This window comes from Columba livia, chromosome 3, assembly GCF_036013475.1.
Source record: "Columba livia isolate bColLiv1 breed racing homer chromosome 3, bColLiv1.pat.W.v2, whole genome shotgun sequence".
NCBI classification, from domain to species: domain Eukaryota; kingdom Metazoa; phylum Chordata; class Aves; order Columbiformes; family Columbidae; genus Columba; species Columba livia.
The window spans coordinates 28,173,942-28,191,480 of NC_088604.1; the positions used below are offsets into that span (position 1 = coordinate 28,173,942).

The 17,539-nt window shown below is 38.6% G+C and overlaps 1 protein-coding gene and 1 long non-coding RNA gene across 6 annotated transcripts in view; one reads left to right on the forward strand and one right to left on the reverse strand.

The window, feature by feature from the left end:
* The window catches only part of LGSN (lengsin, lens protein with glutamine synthetase domain), a 100,009-nt gene that overhangs the window by 30,281 nt on the left and 52,189 nt on the right, over positions 1–17,539 (reverse strand). The window contains exon 1 of one of the 5 annotated variants that reach the window (XM_005506758.3): positions 1,887–3,995. The exons of the other annotated variants lie outside the window; for them this stretch is intronic. The gene's annotated coding sequence lies outside the window, so the exon portion shown is untranslated. Of the gene's footprint in view, positions 1–1,886; positions 3,996–17,539 lie in introns of those variants that run through there. 5 annotated transcript variants of the gene reach the window in all.
* LOC135578984 (uncharacterized) lies at positions 13,493–14,863 on the forward strand. The gene is made up of 2 exons (XR_010471180.1): positions 13,493–14,103; positions 14,580–14,863. It is a non-coding gene; the product is annotated as an uncharacterized LOC135578984 (long non-coding RNA).

Below are 17,539 nucleotides of genomic sequence, written 5' to 3' on the forward strand. Positions count from 1 at the left end.
AAACCTTGTTTTGAAATAATCTTATTATGAAACCTGCAATACACTCTCCATTTCTAACCAGGCTCTGTTCCCACAAAAATAAAAGCTTAAAGTCACTGATGACTCAACTTATTTATCTGTGGTTATGATAACTTGCCAAGACCCTTATATTCTTCAATTATTAATCAAGGAACTTCTCAAAAATGTTGACTGAGGTTGTCAGTTCCATTTTGTAACATTTGTCACTATTTCACACAGTGGTTCTTCCCATGTTAAAATGAAGTCAGAACTTTTAAAACACTTTTAGAAAAAGAGGGGATAAGTGGTGACAGCAGCCAACTTCATATTCAATTAAAATCAGCCTCTTTTGGAATGACCTACATGTCAGGCAGATCATGGACTTAGGCATGTATATCCAGTGCCCCTATATGGTACCCCAAAAGCAATGGTAATATGTAAGAAGGTTACCTGCCTCTGAAGAAAATAAAACTTGGTTTACTCTTAAACACATTTCTGCAAAATGTTTTTGCTCTGATATACTTCAGTACTTTGTTAACAATATTCCAGCTGGCTGTACTCCTATTTCCATGTTGTTAGTCTTCCATCACAGTTGAGAACCTCATTAGAAAGAAATTCTTACAAGACTTGTGACACTGTGTTCTTGGTCTAGAGAAGAACTGTACTTGAAAGCTCAGAGTTTAGTTTTTCCAAACTTGGGAAAATGAATACAGTCAAACAGCTAGGAACAGATGGATGGAAACTGTCTAAATATTTCAAAAACTCATAAGGGATGTGACTTTCTATTTCATTGCCCCATATCTAGTTTAATACCCTAGCAACCCGTGCAATCAGTTTAAGTAACTCGTCTTTCATGGCCTAAGGAGTTAGAGTCAAATTTCTAAAGGCAAATAGATGCTATTTGAAATTTTCATCCACATGTCTTATTTCTCTTATTGCTGAGTCTCTGATACTAAATCTCCCCTCAGTGCAATCTCATTCCATTTATCAGTGTCCACAGAGACAGGTGACACAGCCAGCCTGTGATTTAAATGAGAGTTAGATAAGTTGTTCCGAAAATCTCTTGAGGACCCAATATGCATTTTTAGATATCAGGTAAAAACAGCCTCTGAATACTATTATAAGTGGTGCTAGTGGGATGGCTTTTCATAAGCTTTAAGGTTTGGCCCAGTGATGTTAAATATCCTTCCATGCTATGTCCAGATAAAAAGCTATGCTAATTTGAAGTTATGATTCAGGTTAGGTAATTCAGGTCAAAAGCATGTTAAGGTATGGAAGGCCTTAAATATCAGGACTTAACCATGTCTTTGGATGACATAATGCAATGGCTATGCAATTATTATCAAATGCATCATAGTATTTCAGTCCCAGGTAAAACTGGAACAATTACAAGACACAGTTACTCTGTTTTCTTGCTCATATTGCCATTTCAGTGCTGAATTAAGGATGACTGATCTATTTATTAGAAAAATCATGCTTCAAATAACAGAAACAAGAGTTAGAAAATATTTCAAAAGTACAGAATATAATTTTTCTATTGCTTTCAAGGAAAATGCTCTGGCATCCACATTAAAGAGTTTTCCAAGAACTGCAACAAAATCTTGCTGAAAATAATTTTAAACAGTGAGGGTTACCAGATCACTTTAAAGTGCCTTTCTGAGTTCCTTGCTACTGTTCATAAGGTTCTTTACAGAGCAGATGTAATGGCATTTTTGGCACCTAATAGGTCAATTGGAATGCTTAATATATGGCATTTATTGATATAAAAGTTACAAGTAATCTGTATATATTTTCAATGGAGCAAACCACAGTAGTCCTTGAAAGCATCTGTACTCCCACACACCTGCGCATATCTTACACACTTACCAAAGTAATACTACTATCCATACCTAGAAGGAGGAGAAAAGAATCAGAGGCTTTTTCTGTAGTATACTATTACTGGGACTGTACCTGCAACTTAGGAAAAGAGGTTTAGTTATAAAAAGCAACCATGTGCATTAAAAGTTGTTAATACATACAGTAGCATACACTGCAACAGAGAATACAGTGAATGTTTATCATGATCATGCCGCAGTTTTGCATATTTACTTGAGTCAGATAATATCAGTGGATTCCACAAATGTCATTTATCCTTTGTCATGCTTGCAAACATACTTGAGGTTGAACACTGAATTGAATACTCATTATCTATACTAGGAAAGTAGCTGGACAGAGTGATGCTAAGTGTGCTCTCTCTGATGCCTTATAATACATATACGTAGCATTTCTACCCTATCCATTGAAATACTACTGGTTCAAGGCTACACAAATAGATTTGTATATTGTCATTACTGTTCTTTTGATCAAGACTGTGAAGAAAATTCATACCCTGATAGACGTCCAGACAACAGTACATCCATGCACACAACAGATGAATGGTCTGAGGGCACATAATAAAACGCCATCTAGTAGTGCCCTTATGGCCCATCACTCTTACTTGCTGATAGTGGACTATTACAACACTTCCCTCCACTGGTGAGCCTAACATGGATTTGGTGCACGCCTACATGCTAGGTGGCATTCCACAGAGCAATGCCTTGGCACTGTTCAGGGCTTAGCACAGACCAGGGACCACTCCTAAAAAGGGGCTTAGATATGCCAAACCCATACTGGAAGGCATGAAAGATTAGGCATAAGGACATGAGTAACGCAGTTCCAGTTAACCTCACAATCTAAGAGCTGTTCTTGGCCATATTCCTACACTGGTTCACATTTAGACTGAAAGTCCAGTGGAGTAAAATTAGGTAGAGATGGAACAGAACATAGGAGGCTATGAAATATTCTTGCCTCCTATGGCTCTTCAGCCTTTAGGCTATGAAATACCTATGATCTGTGCCATAAGCCATTTGAAAGAATTCAACTGCTGGATTGTTTCTGCAACTCTGATAATGGTGAGGGACTCACTTCCTTGTGCCATAGTCCAGAGGTCATTATTCAGCAAATCTTGAACCCCTGTAAACTTTTTTAATAAGATAAACAGCATTGGGATAGATTGGTAAAGACATTGAGGAGATGTAATTTCTGACCAACCTATTTTACTGCCTTATCATGCCAGTTCACGCCTACTATGCTTTTGCCTTTTCAAAGCTGATTACTTACAGTATCAAAAACAGGCTGTTCTTTCCCATATCCAGTCCAGAGGTTCAAACTCCCACTCACAAATAACTCCCTCTACCCTGTAGCTACTTTTAATAATGAATGAACACTCTTTGTAGACACTTGCATCTTCAGCAAATACCTGACTGTTTTTCCAAATAGGATCCAGAGAAGGTATAAGGAAAGGATCTATCTGCTTATGTGAACAAGAAGAGGTGCCAAATCCTCATTTGTTTGCTACTGATGCAGTGTAATGTAGAAGACTTTTTTTTTTCCAGTTATCCATATAGAAGGCTGATCTACTCAAGCAGAAGGACATAAGGCTTGGAGGAGTCAAAGGTAAAAGTCATGACAAAAACACCAAAGGGGAACCTGACCTTGTAATAATGAGACAGTGATTTTGCTGCTGCCAGGATACACCTGCCTAGAAAAAGGATTAACACAAGGAGTGGGAACAGGTGCTTAAATACCTCACTCGTGTGATGACTACAGTTTGACCATTCATGTTCTCAGAGCTGTGGGAGAGAGAGAAGAAACTTCTGCTCAAGAGGGGCAACTGCTTGCAGAGGAGTGCCAAAGCCTAAACTCCTCGCCACACACTGCCCCAGGATCTGCGGGTTCAAGGAGATACTTGTTGGGAGAGTTTTGGAGAGTGCATGTTCCCTCCTTACTGCTTCTAGGAGAGAAAGAATAAGGCAAAATTAGTACCAGTGGTACTTTACATCAGGGCAGCAACTGCTTTTAAAAATTAGGTAAGTTTTCATAAATAGTTTCTTAGAAGCTAGGTAAAAACACGGTTAGTAGTCATCAAAATCACTGGTCACTACCTATGTGGGCTGTATTTATGAGTTTTGGGTAGAAAACTCATCATCTCACTATTTATCTTCCATCTTCTACTTCAACTCTCTCCCAAGCCATACCAATATACAAATAATACTGATTAGTAAAAATATATTTTCCTGATGCTTTTCACCTTAAAGTAAACATTGGCTATTGTACATGAAACGATGCAAATGTATCAGGTAGAGTCCCAGAATAAACACAATTGAAGTACAATTAAACTTCATGCAGTGCACATTAATCTTTGTTCATGAAAAAATTGTTCATGTTAGAGATACCCCACAGAAACCGAGGATCATTGCAAACTTCACTATGCAAGATGAGTGTCCACTCCTGCCATCTCCAGTGTAAACACACAAGAAAGGAAGGAAAGCCTACCAAAACAATGCACCATTCAAAAATACAAATTCCCCCTTGACAATAAGGTAAAAATAGAATTAACTACTTGCAAAAGATGCAAGCATGCTATCTGAATTGCTTGACCTTGTGATCCATATTAAAGTGTTGGGGTAATAGAAAAAAATCTTTATTAAGTTACATAGAAGACAAAAACACTGTAAAGATACAGAACAATCATTTTTAAAGTTTCCAAGTTAGGGAATCAGAAATTAAATAAAACTAGAATGGAAGTTTTATATATAAACTTAATTCAATGTCCTGATGTATATGTAGTATAGAACACTCTTTGTACTTGCAGATAAGCATGCTAACTTTTCCTTTTAGGTTTCCACAGGTATTTGTTTGTAACAAGAGAAAGGAAAATCTCCAGCATCTTGAGTTCCAACCTCCAGAGAAAAATATTGCCCAACAACTTTGCGGCTATTTGTTCTTCAATAATTCCTCTGCTTTTCCTCTTGTAATCTCTATCCATCACCAGCCTCTCCTTCCATAAGTCATGGTACCACATTCCTTTCCTTGTTCTCCTAGTCCCAGACTACATTCCAAGCATGTTTGTCCCAGTCTCTTTACCCAGTCATCCCTGTTCTCTTCTCCCAAGCTCATTTCTAACCCTAAAACATAGGGTCCCACCCCTTCCACAGTCAGTGTCCAGGAAATCTTTAGTCTCCATAATGCAACCATGCCTCAATCTTCTCTTTCTTCCCCACAGACTGTATCTCAGCAGTCTGCTTTTCTGCAATTATTTCTTTTCTCAGCCAAGTACTATTCTATGTTGTTTCCCTTTCTATGTACAGAAAGCCAGTACAGGGCTAGAAGTGGCCCAGTACATAAAAAGTTTTTCTGAGTTCTCCCAAAGTAATTGATTGAAGCATATTTACTCTATGGGGAAAGCACACATAACACATCTGGTCAGCTAAAGCTAAAGTAGCAGCTTAAGGTAATAATGAAGTTTGCAATGATCCTTTGTTTTTGTAGGAGATATCTTAAAAGGCTAAAGTAACAGCTTTCTCACAACTTTCCTGAACCTGTATGCAATTGACATAATTATTAAGACTTCAAAAAAAATTGGGAGGATTTTCATAGGCATGATGGAAGGCTTATTTTTGACATGAGAGCTATGCCTCTGCCAAATTTAAAATCCTTGCTTCAAAGCAGAGTTGTTCTGGAGAATTTTATAGAAAAGACCTCTAAGTATTAGCATGAGCAAAATGGCACTTTGTTCCTAGGCTCATTCACTGAAGGAGCTGATTTATTTGGCTGAAATACTATGGAATTCAGCCAGGGGCACAGGCAGGGTATGGAAAGTTTTGGCTTAAACTCAGTGCTTCAAAAAGGTATAAACAACTAAAACCAGTGTTGTGTAATGAGAATGGAAGCTGTCTTCACTGGTGCCTTCAGTGGTGCATAATAAGTGGTGCTGCTCACACCATATGTAATAGACACACAGAGTTCTGACACTGCTTCTTCTCTTTCCATTACTGTGGCAGGGGAAAAGGAACTTTCAATAGAAATACCAGAATAGTTTAAAAGGTCATTGATGTCCCACTCTGTAGAATATTCATTTATTCTGCACCTAGCATTCCACTGTAATTAGGGGCTCATGAAGCAACTAGGAAATAAACATTATCCGAGAGTATTCCTGCATTATTCTCTCGGTCATCTTCAAAGCAGACCTCGGTCTTCCCAACCCACGAGAGATAAGGAGAGATGCAAGGAGTGAGAGAAGTGTTTCAGTCCTCCCTGTACGTCAGCTGAAGTTAACAAGATGTACATGACACTATGAGTCAGCAACAACAAACCTGCAATTTCCTGCACACTTCGGGCATTTGACATCAGAATGACTCAGCGTCCATACAGAGAATCAAGGACTTCTTTGCACAGCTGCACCAGAGCATCTTTAAAAGCATTTAGGAGAAATAACTGTAGTTTTCAAAGTCTCCTTTTTCTTATTACTTTTTTAGTTATTGCAGTAACCTTCCTGTGATTGTTTCAACAGTGAGATACTGCTGCACAGGCTAGTTGTGGCTCCACAACTATTACAAACCAGTATTGCGTCTCCGTCTGTGAATTCTTATCACATCATCTTTTCTACCAAATCTTTGACATTTGGAAATACTAAAATGACTACACAAAAACATTGTAAGGTAGGAGACACCACTGAATTCTGGTGAAAGAGCACTGAGCCACATCCTACAGGCTTAGGCATTTTTCATGCCTGAGAATGAGAAGCAGATCACACTTCACCCAGTGAACAGCCTGCCTTCAGCACCTGACCAACCTCACACTTCCTAGCACAACTACACAGCAAGCTTGAGGACCTCCAACTCTGAGTGAGCAGCTGGAATGGAAAATGTACACTAAAATGAGCAAGAGCCCATGCTTGGAAAGGAGTCCACAGCTACCCATCCTCAGTCAAGAAGTCAGAGTGCTAATTCGCTCCACAGAGGAACTGTGTTTTTTACTCTTTCTCCTTCACAAGGGCATCTAAGCACTAGCACATGGATTCATATTCCCACAAATAATAACAGACTTGTCCACAATTCAGTTCTGTCATGCATTGACATCAGTCATGTGGAAAACAACTGAGGGTTCAAATCTGATGATGGAGATTCCTACAGTGTCACATAACAGCAGTTTTCAGTCACCTTTTCAAACAAACAACTAAGGAATTAACTTTAAAACTAATATGCAAAAAGAATATTAAGTTGCAAGTTCTTTTGCTGTTCTTTACTTTTTTAGCCATGCAACTGTGGGACCACAGCTGGTGTGTGACCATCCGGTGGGGAATGCAGACTGAGGAACTGGAAGTTAGGAAACATCAGATAAATTATTTCCTGGCAACATTTATACTGTTCCTTCATGCAATTGCATTTCAATAAAGTCTTTAATTATGTAATCACATCCTATTTTCCTCTTTTTTTGCCTCTTACATTTAGTTTAGAAAATGGATTCCCACAGCAGCTAAATTAAGGTTTCAGAGGCAACTGCAGGTGGTATGATCCCTAGCTTCTGTGCAGCTTGACCCTACATCCTACATCCATTTTTAATAAGCGAGTTTATATGAACTCATAAAATTGAAGTAAGTTGAATTTTGAGTGTCTTTTACAATAGCTTTGCAAGTGGTTAGCAGAGGCAGTCTTTGCTTTTTCATGCATCACAATCTTGAATTCAATACACATTGCCTTGTGAAAAGTTTCAGTATTTGGTTGGCTTGTTTCCAAAAGAAAATTGTTTCTACTAAACACTAAAATGTGATCATTTTTCATGTGAATTGTTGCATTTTCACTGAAAATCATGAAAGAAAATGGGATACGAGCAATTGAGCTGCAGTTCCCACAAGGGATGAAAGTAGCATTCCTCGTAAAAACATCATTTTAAACATAAAAGTTTGAGGTTGAAAATTGATGAGGTCAGACTCAGGCCTTCAGCACCCAATTTTTCACCAAAAAAGCCAATATTTTCTTTGAGGGAAGAAAGCCAATCCTCCTACTAATTCTGCTTCCAAGTGGTAGCCAGCACTGTTTGAAAATGTCACTATGCAATGGCAGAACAGCAGAGAAAAAATGAAACAGAATTCTTTCCTCAATGTACTTTAACTTACATTTGTATTTTAAGAGAAGAAACTGTTTCCAGTTTTGTTTACTTAGCCTGTTTCAGCTCCTTTGTTTATAGTTATAATGAAGTTCTAGAGACAGGATGAACCCCCTTGAAGAAGACTTGTTTTTCTCACTGTCAGTCAGTCTCTCCAAGGATTGAAAACAAAAAATTATGTTTTCTTTTTGGCAATTTAAGAAGCTTCGACTTTTGCTGTTTAGGTATAATGCCTGTTTAAAAGTATCTTTTCAAACACACTACTGCCCTGACCTGAAAGCTTTTTACATTGTTCTGAAGGGGTTTATTCATTCTGTTTTAATCTATGTATAGCTAATACAGTCTCGATCTCAGATTTGCTCTGTCTTGAACTAGGTGACTCATGGCTACTTCCATTCTGCTCTGTCCATATCTTCAGCCTGTTTTTCTGGGTTTGCCTGCAGTTTGTGCTTGGCTGCCTTCAGGCAGATTTCTTCATTTTGGCTCCTCTTTTCAGTCTCATAACTAAGCCTAAAGTGAGAATATAAAAGAAACCAAAGACTCCAGGAACATGATGAAAAACAGAGCTTTCTTAGAGGTCATTGACCTGTGAACCTATTTAATCAGTGAAGGAGGTTTGATGCTACCATGGAACATGGGAAATATTTGAGACTTACAAAATTTTATTATGACACAAACTTTTGGCTGTTGAGCTTTTGTATGAAATTCTTTTACAAATATCTAGGAAAACAGATTTTTCACTGTACAGCCCTGAGACTTTGTTATGGCTTGCACCAGACATCCTGTGCCTGGAGCTAATAAATAGCTGCAATATCAAAATTTAAAAGGCAATACTGTGGATTCCTATGGGAGTCCTCCTTTCCAAAAGCACTTCATGCTACTGAAATGCCTTTACCCTTAAAATCAGTTTTGTCAGAAGTGGCTTGACGTAGATTGCCTATACTACCTCATTGCTGTATTTGTTTATGGGACAGGGAACCCGCTGCACATGAGAGGCATCTCTAACTAATCTGTTCAATAAATGACAATTAGTAATTGGTTTGGTTATCCAAAACAAATCCACTACCGTGCACTGAATACGGCTCTTCAGAGAATCTCTGTCGCTTTGTGGAAGCATTTCTTAAGAAAAGTATTCTCTTTTTACAGTGTAGCTACAAGGGCTCTTTTATTATGGCTCTCCTTTTTACTGGTATGAAAATAAATATTTGCATGAAAACAAGATTTTTATTCTTTTATGATTACTGATAACACCACCATTTTCTTGTATTCTTTTAATGATTTTCATATTTGAAGAGCAATAAAACATCTGTTAGTTACTACTGACTAGTTACTGTCTACCGTAATACTACAGAACGAATTATTTTTCCATTAACAAGGTAAAATTACACAACAGTGCAGCAGACTGTCATGAAAAATACTATTTTCACACACATATTTACAATAATTTTATATGGGAGATAAATGAGTGCCAGGAGTAGAACTTTGACACAACTGTTTCTAATAAAAATGAGGAAAAAACAGGACGGCACAAAAACTGACTGACCTTTGCTGCTTTCAGACTTCTGTTTCAGACTCCTGCAGTCCTGCATTGGAGTCTGAATGTCATGTGTAAATGAATCTAAGATGCAGTAATATGGATACTGCTTGTAGAAGACAGTAAAGAGAAAAAAAATTGTTTTACTAACATACTTGATTTCATTTTGTTGCATGAGTTGGTGCAGCCATTGCAAAACTGCCACAAATAAAGAAGCATTCTTAGAAATTAATTTTCTATGAGAATAAAACACATTGTTAGTTTTTAGTGAGCAAAACAGCACTATAAAAATGCCTCCATCTTTGGCATTTTTGTGCCTAATGAAGCTTCAAACACTTGACATTAACTTACAGAGGTATAATACTGTAAGTAAAGATACTGTCCTTTTAATTTTCACTTTCTTGTAATGAAGGTCTTAAACCCAGTTTTCAATTTTCAAGTCAAATCTTTTATTTTTATTGAATACACACTAACTGCTGCCAAAGATGTAAGGGAGAAGTACAGGCCATGTCATATGTCATCATTACGATGTTTCCTATCACTCAACACAGGCATAATTTAATCACTTGAAAATAAAACAAACTTTAAGCAGTTATTAGTGCTGAAAATCCATATGAAAAATGGGTCATACATCATAATGTAATGTTTTGTTTACATTTCTCAGTAAATTCTCTTACATATAAAACAAACATTTAATCATCCATGTTCTTTGCTTTTTCTTTACTAAGGCAAGATTTCCATTTGAAGAAGGATTTCCACATGATTTAAGGATCTTTTGGGCTTTTCAAATAATCCCTCCATATCTTGCCAAACTCCATGTCTGTGGTCTAGTTCCAGAGGTATCGAGGAGGATCCTCTAGTTAATTCTTCCTTCCCAAAATGCTTCTATGTGCTTGAAAAACTAAAAACCTCTCTGGATAAACCTACTACTTCTTCATCTACTGGCCCTCTGAAATTCACCTGCCTAACAATTTTGCCTGCCAGTTTTGAAGCATAGAAAATAAAATGACTAATGTGTTATGTAGGAAAATGGTTCTTTTTCATGGAAAAACAAGCAAACAAAAAAACCTGTTTAGTTCTACATGAAGGATTCTAAATTTTTGTGTTGTTATGTAAATCAACCTGGGCAGTGTATCTTCTCTAGAAAGTCTTCTGTCATTGCTGGTTTGCAAAAGTAATTTGCCTATGAAGTTTGCAATTCGTGGCCAAGTCACCAAGTGGTGCTTTCTGGCTGTTTAAGTTGTGGGACACTTTCCAGCAAGCTGGTCTGAAAGCACACACTGACCCTATGTAAATCCTTAGCCAGCTGAAACCTGGGAATGACTCAGGTCCCCTCAGCCTCTATCTGAAGACAATCTGGGCACCCAGACCAGGACACGGTGCCTCTGTACATCAGCAACACCCGAAACTGGGCCATAGGTCCTTCCAGAGGACACTTCTGCCCTCCTTGATCAGAAATAGATGAAGCCTACGCATACGTATGAAGGAGTAATTTTGTTAAAACTGCTTCTCATGGAAAGCAGAGTTTTTGCAAAATCTGGATTTCCATTAGAAAACTGTTTTTTTAATGAAAAGCATTGAAACATCATAATTAACTGAGTCTAAAAGTGCTCTTCACTACATACTGAACTCTAGCTATGGCTTCAGGAGTCTTGTGATCTGGAAGCTGTTACCCCTCCTTTTCTCCTGTGAAGCTTCCTGACCAGACTATGTTTCCCATCATTTACTGGAGACATCCTTTACTGGAGTGAAGAACAGCATTTCTTTATCAGATCACAGGTTTCATCTGATGAGTTTTTCATTCTGTTCCTCTTTTCCCTCATTATTAGACTATATCTCTGAGGTGGAGGACTGGGGCATCCAGGGCTGGAATTCATTCAGACTTTACAAAGTCTTCAGGTGCTGTTGGGACTTTGAGAGCCATGAGTTGCAGCTCACTGTGCTTTCCCTATGGTAAATTCACAGCATCAGCTGAGCACCTGTCAGCTTTAGAGCACCAATGTGCTGCCTTGCACCAAAGGCTGGATATAAAACAGCACACAACACATTTTCTTGTACCTTCAGGCCACCCATCTAGAAGTCCTGGATCCACTTATAGATAACAGCCACACAGTTTGTCTTTGATGAATCTAGGACTCAAAAGCCACAGAAAGCCAGCAGAACATTTTAACCTGAGGTTGAGGTCCAGAGATGAACAATACCATTGAAGAGTGAAGGCCACTTGCCAGTGATTTTTTACCGCTTAGGAGGGTCAATAGAGAGAAAAGTATTAAATTCATCTCATTTCACAGTTTAGTCAAACTAATCATTAACTCATTAATATCCCCTTATCTTCTTGATGGATGACTTGCATCCATGGCTAAAGTGCCACATATTTCAGTCTGACTCGTCACTGTTTAAGTTCTGAAATGTTCTGTCTATCATTCTTTTCAGCTATGCTGCCAATCTTTGCTTACTCACATTAACAGCTTTGCCACGGCTCATGTCTCCCTTCCCAGTACCCTTCCAGAATCTGTGGGCACAAGCCAATGTTTGTGGTCTGAGGAAAGCTGGAAGATTTACTGCCTCATCCATGAAAGAGGAATCCTCACTCCTCTGACAGCCAGTCACATCTTTATCACTCCTTGCTGCTGAGCATACGCCACAGCTGATATAAAAAGCCTTGGAAGGTGCTTGAGAACTGGAGCTGCTGGCAAGGCAAAGAAGTGGCAGTCACTCCCTGCCCCCTCCAAGAATTCACATTCTGCAAGGGGGATTTTCCTCTTATTTAAGCCTGAAAACATTCCTGAGAGGAACAGTTTGTCCTCAAGTTGGCATAATGCTACACTAAACATTTGCCACTTACTGTTCTGCAAGCTGTTAAGCTTCCTGTGAAAGCAGTAAGATACCACAGAAGTACTCTTTTGTAAACAGAGTCCTACATCATTTTATTAAACTATTGTGGCAATACTTATCTGGGAACAAAACAAGGGGAAGTTGCATCAGTATGTGGGCTGCAAATGGGGCAAGGGGAACTATTATCCTAAATTAACACAGAAAAACAAATTATGTTCAACCAGGAGGCCTTTTACAAGGAACAGCATGTAGAAAGAAAAAAAATACTACTCTAACGCTAAGCATAGGATACACAGACAGAAAGAGAGGAAGGGTGTAATTTGAGAGTAGTCCTGACATGCAATTACAATGGAAAATAGAGAGGAAAAACAATGAAAGTTTCAATAGTCTCTGAAAAAGGCAGAGAAATAAAGGAGAAATGCACTTCTGGACAACAATCCAAGTGAGCAAGAAATCCCTTCTTTTCTTACTGTACAAGGACACCAGCTTCATACTGGGCAACGAGGGTCCTTTGTTTAGCTAAGGCTATCACTATTTCCTTATTTCATGAACTGTACAGTTTATTTTAAGTTTTGAATCATCACCCTATTTGCTATGGGCTTTACAAGCTCCCTACTGTTAAAAACCTAATTACAGCACAAGAATTAACAGATAAATGCAGATGAACGTCACTCAGTGGATCTAGGTGGTCCTTTCTAGCCTAGTATTTCCACAGAAATGGGAAAGTACCCTGAAACTTTATTGTTCACCACGACAGACACTGAAGAGCTTCTGCACCCTAGCTGCACTGTAACTGACAATAGTTTTTGCAGGTGTCTGATTTTCTGAACGGATCTCAGGAAATACATCAGAATGAGAATCCTGTACCTGTCTGTATCACTGCAAAAAGTGATCAGGCTGAACCTGCTCAAGAAGTGGCAAGTAAGCAACTTGCTGGAATTCACCAGCTAAAGCACTACACTACTTTACAGAAGAGTAAACATGCCCAGAACTTCTCTCTGATACTGAAACCGGCTAGACCGGAATGTCCTCTGTCTGCACTACTGACTGCTCTTTCTCTCCAAAGCACAGTAGCTGCTTCCAAACTGCCTAGAGGGAATAACCTACACTCTGTACTAAGTCCCAAGTAGTGCCCAAGTACTGCTGGGAAGAGTCTGAGCTGATCCAGCCCAAACCAGGGATCAGGTTAATGATCTAGCACTGCAGATGACTGAGTTTATTACTTCAGATTTAGCGTCAGAGACACCACCTGTGGCACTAACCACAAGGAAGTAATGAGCAAGAATTAACCAAAGGAGAACAATGGTGCTTTCAAGAACTTACTGCAAAAGCACGTTAACTGGACTGTATCTATGTAAGTACCAGAGGCAGAAAACAGACTGATACTCCAGAAGGCCAGCTCCTAAAGGAGCTCTTGTTCAGCAGAACCCTTCTTGGAAGGGCAAACTCAGGACTGTAAACATAGAAACAATTTTCTTTTGATTGTTCCTACTGCAAGGCAATGGGTTTGTTGAATGCTGCAAAGGGGAAGGCAGAGGAGGAAGACAAGGGCATCCCTATTTACAGACAGAGAAGATTGCACCAGAAGTGCTTGACTTACATAAGCAATTTGCCCTCCTGTTTGTGTAAGCAATCCAGCTAGACCACAAATACCATTTCAAGTGTTCAGGTGAAAAGAAGTTGCAAGTCATTTTCTGAGAAAATGCTTCGAAACGCAGAGCCCAAGGCTGTGACATCAACCTCAGACCTCTGCATACCAAGCCTGGATGCTGGTGAGTCATGGAATACATGAAACAGCAGCATTTGAGAAGCCCTTCATAACCAAGTCCAGTAAAAATTATTTTTCTTAATTTACAATTTACTCAGCTTGACATAATTGGGAGAATCTGACTCGTAGCTTTTTTATAACTGTATTTTAAAATCTTCTTTATAAAAGAAATGCATTTTCTGTTTCTGAAATGACATAAATGAGTATTACATGTTCCTAAATGAAGTAATGCTGCACTTCAGCCAGTCGGTAAAGGTTGCAGACCCTAGTTTGTTAGTACCCGTTCTGTGTCTGGGCTGAGAAAATAATAGATATGCTTAAATTCTGCCACAAATGAACTTCTGTGCAAACTTGTGTCTTACAGCACAACTGAGGAGTTACATCAACACACTGAGTCAGATTCTACATTATGCTGCAACTGGGTTTATGTTACTATAAGAGAGAACAGAGATTGGCCTCCTCCCTCTTTCTTTTTTTCAGATAAAGACATCAGCTCAAATTCTAATCTCCTGGACTGCAGGATAAACCCAAAACAACTTGTCCTGTATCAAGTTGGTCTGGGGTGGGAGCCAAATGGAGCTGGGCTGCACAGAAGTGGCATGAGCAGGAGCAGGCTCAGATGCTCAAGGCAGATGTCGCTAGGCAACAACAGTAACCATGGTTACCTGCATCCCAAGCGACTGGTGGATTTCTGAGATTAGTCATTCCTCTGGAAAAAAAAACTTTAAAAAAAAAAAAAGAATAAAGGAGGATGTATCACAATATATCACTGTCCATGCATAAATATTGTTGTAATGATTGTAATGATGAGATGTAGTTAAATAGGTCTTCATTTACTGGGACCTGCTTGCTCTGTCTCAGACTCAGAGAGCTCTAGGTAGCTCGCTTTCACATGTTTGGGGCTGCAGCATTAATGAGACAACCAGACCTTTGGATAGGGGTCAAAACTTTTTAAACTCTTCATTAGGGAAATACCCTGGAGAAGTTTTGAATGGTACAGGAAAAGCACTAGAGTTTCTTTACATGTAAATTGCGCAGTGAGGTTGACTGTTACTTCCTCAGAAAGATGGTGTTGGTGTTTAGTTGGTACATATGATTGTTTGTTGATTAATATCAAAGTTGCTACTAGTCACATGCCTGCACTTATGTTCTCACACTTGTCATTTATATGTGCTGGAGATTTCCAAGAAGGAAAGGTGGCTCAGTGAGAGCAGCGTCCTGGAGGCCTGAATCAAGCCTCACCAGCAGGGCAGAGAGCAGCCTGGGTCACCTTCCCTCTAGCACTTGCAGGAATGTGATTGTGTGGAATACACCCGCATTATTTTCACAAAGCCAGAAAACCTTCAAAATCCTCAGCAGTCTGTGGCCACTACACACAACTCCATCCCAATTCCAAGCCTGGGGACCTGTTCAACCCCTGCACTTATGTGTTTTATTGCACACATCACCTGAGATACTATTGTTATCAGTGTCTTTCCTACCACTTCCTTCATCTAACGTTAAATAGTTCAGGCAACAAAATCAGTCTATAGTTAGCATAGGCATTCACAGGAGCATGGGTTTGTCCTTGCATAAGGGGTACACTCCAAGCTATTAGCTTAGTCATTCCTTATAGGGGCTTGCAAACAAATTATTGACTCCTAGGTGTTCGGGGGATGCTAATTATAATTGGAGTTTACATCAACAACTCTCCTTACTTCATCAGAAAAAATTGTAAAAACATATAACAGCTGCTAATTAAAATTAATCTTTCTTATCATCTGTGCTATGTTATCTACTTTAAATACAAATTCAAAGCAATAAGAAAATGAAGTAAAGATAATACACATGCTATATATAACCTATCTTGCCTTGATTAAACTAGTTTATTTTGTTTACCATTGGAATGAGGCAGTCTCTACAACTTACTTTAATCTACTTATTCAACTTCTTTATTAAAATCATGCTTTTCAGCTGTGATCACTAAGCTAAATAATACACAGTGTGAGCAAAAAGCTTATGAAAATCTGTATAAACTATTTTGATCAGTCTTAATTAAAAGATGAATTTGGCTTCAAACAATAAGCCTTTTTTTCTATGAAGCCTTTTAGGAAATCCTACTGCAAATATTCTTAAGCTTAAATGGTAGCTACTGAGGCTACCATTTGCATGCTAGAAACATTAAGTTTTATTTACTGTACATTGCAGAAAAACAGAAGAGAAAGGAGAAAAAAATCTGTCTCAGTTGTACATTTGCAATACTGTTGCAGTCATAAACTACACTTTAATCAGTCTTGTGGTTGGACTTCAGTGATATTGGCAGCCTTGGAAATAAGGATTTGGAAAGAGCTCCATATTTCCATAGATTTTGCCTCATGAAGCCTAAATGTATATGTACATCTATATACTTTCCTTGTAGACACTCTCACACATGGTTGTGCAGTTAGCAGAGATTCTGACACAACAATCAGGAAAAAGCTTTTTCTCAATCAGAGATGTGACAAAGGAACAAAGTGTTTTAAGCCCTATCAGTGAGGAAATTCTTTGCAAATGATGTATCAAGGAAAGAAAAAAGTCTTAGACTAGATAATTAGAATTAATATATCTTATACTAAGGTGACAGCCATCTAAAAACAACCCAAAGAAAGACTGGAAAAAGACTCACTGTGATGGATGCTTATTATCAAAACCCATTTGATTTAGAAGTTGGGCTGCAAATCTCATAACAAATTTTGTTTCACATGACTGCCCAGACTTTCTGCTTTAGTCTCACTCAGAAATGCCTTGGCCTTTCTCACAGCATTACTGCATTTCTTCTCTCAAACCCAGCCGCATACAGAGGCACAGCAGACTGCAAAAAAAATGAAGGAATAAATTATTTACTAAGTAAAACAAATATCTCCCTGAACATTGAAGCTAATAAAGCTTGGTTTCCTATAAATTTGTGCCTTGTACTTGATTGACTTTGGCCAGATATGAGCACGTGAAGCACTACTTTTCACAAACTGTGCTGTCCAAATGAAGTTTTTCATTGTAAGATCGAGGCTTCTTTTTCATGCACGTTCTAAATTTCTGCTGTGGGCTTTCATTAACAGACTTCCCCTCCCCTAACTATTCATTGATTTGCATAAAACTTGGAGGCTAATTATTTTCGGGATCTCTACGATTTTGCCAAATGCAATAGAAATTAGACTGGACTTCCCGGTTATTATGGAGGATTCAGAAAATCACCATATATGCGGAGTAACCTCAGCACATACCATTGCAAAAACTTCATTTCTGTTTGACAAACAACAACAAGAAGTGCATTCCAAGATTGGTTTGACTGCCTTAAACTGATGATTGCTACATTAACCTGAGCCTGCTCTGTAAAAGATTCGGGTCTGGATTTAAAATGTGAAAGTTCTTGGATCTTAGGACCTGGAGCTGCCCATAGGACTCCACAAATTTTTATTTAAATC